The sequence below is a fragment of the Sceloporus occidentalis genome, unplaced genomic scaffold (assembly GCF_023333645.1).
Source record: "Sceloporus occidentalis isolate IW3139 unplaced genomic scaffold, rSceOcc1.0.p SCAF_8, whole genome shotgun sequence".
In the NCBI taxonomy this organism is placed as follows: domain Eukaryota; kingdom Metazoa; phylum Chordata; class Lepidosauria; order Squamata; family Phrynosomatidae; genus Sceloporus; species Sceloporus occidentalis.
In genome coordinates, this window is record NW_028316988.1 from 1763044 (window position 1) to 1764991 (window position 1948).

The window sequence follows — 1948 nt, forward strand, 5'->3', positions numbered from 1 at the left end:
CGATGATGCTACATCCGTAAGTTATCCTTTTATTCTTTTAAATAGCTGGAAAAACATTCAAACCGATCCCAGAGGATAATGGAAACCACGCACGGGGTCGAGTCCCCACCATTTGGCAGCTTTTGTTCATCGTGAAATATGAATCGCTGGCGAGGTTTCCGTGATGATCTCCCCACTTAACTCCAATTAAAGTTTTCTTTTGCTTCCTTCCCTTCCTTCCCTCGCTCTTCTAATTGCAAAATCTTGGCACAATGCAAAGGATGGCGATGGAAAGAAGGAGAAGGGGAGGAGAAGGGGGAAATAGCATTTTCTCCCCCAGATTTCTAAGGAAGTGGAATTAAACCTTTGGGTAAACAACCGGCTGCGCTTGCAGATCTTTGCAACCAAAAAAGAAAGCCCTCCGCTGCTGACGGGAAGCGAATGCAAAAGGCGGCCCACTTGGTTGAACTTGGATGGGAAAGTTAAGAAAAGGCCATGCTTGATCCATTGATTCAGATCGCACACCAATTTATCTGTAAGTGGGAATGGGGCCCATAATAAAACAGTAAAGGAGCTACTCTCCCTCAAGTAGTTTCTATCTCTTGGACAGTCCTCTTCCACTTTGGATGAAACCCCAGAACGGATTCAGAGCCCTACTGATAGGGAAGCAGCTCACGATCATTGGGTGGTTGATCTAGTTAATGCCCCCATGATCTTAGGCACATCAAATATTTGCTTTTAAGTCAGCTTCAAGGGAAATGGGAGGAAAATTCCCCTTTCTGTGGGCCGCAAGACATCATAGAAGAATAGCAGAATGGGTAAGAATTGGAGAGACATGTTCTGGATGTTCGCAGCATGCGGATTTCAGCCTCATGAATATGCATGAGGCTCTAATTGGCTCCTGCATGGAGCCAAAGGTGCCCGAGGGCCTAGGCATCCAGACTTAATTGTTGTAGACAATTAATAACTTGGATCGTCTTAATTCCATATTGCACTCTGCAGCTCATTAGAAAAGCAAGGCGGGAAGGCCCTTCCGAGAGAGAGGTTCCGTCTGCCATGGAGACCCGTCTTTTCCGTCCGGCTTTCATTTCTGGAAAGCTGGTCGGACTCAAAGGTCATGATCTGGAGTCCTGGGAAACATCTCAAGCCTTGGAAGCACTCAGATGGTTGCCGCCTGAGCTCAGACTTGGCTAGAGATCAATGCCCTACAACCAGAAGCACTTAGACTAGTAATAATAATAATAATAATAATAATAATAATAATAATAATAATAAATGTTTATTTATAAACCGCTTTTCCAATGATAAAAGCGGTGTACATGTCATTAATCAAACAGTAAAAACAGTAAAAAGAGTCTACATCATAAAATACATATTAAAATAGAATTAAATTCAAACGACAGTAAAAACATCAGATAAAAAACTGTTAAAAACATAGCAATCTATTAAAACCAAACTGCAAAAACAATAGAGGAGGTAGAATCTTAGATGGAATTGGGAGGGTAGGCTTGTTGAAAGAGGATATCTTCAGGGAGGGCATTCCATAAAGAGGGCGCTACAGCTGAAAATGCCCGTTGCTGTGTTGTTACCAATCTCACCTTAGGGTGGTCGAGTAAACATTTTCCTGTAGTTCTGAGCGTGCAGGGAGGATTATGTAGGGAGAGGCGTTCCCTCAAGTAACCCGGGCCCAAGCCATTTAGGGCTTTAAAGGTAATAAGGATCATACAGTTGGAAGAGACCCCAAGGGCCATCCAACGCCCTTCTGCCATGCAGGAACACACCATCAGATTGCTCCCTGTGACAGATGGCCACCCAGCCTCTGTTGAGAAACCTCCAAAGAAGGAGACTCCACTGCTCTCCAAGACTATTGAACATCTCTTACCATCAGGACGTTCTTCCTAATGTTTAGGCAGAATCTCTTTTCCTGTAGCTTGCATCCTTTGCTCCAGGTCGTAATCTCTGGAGCAGC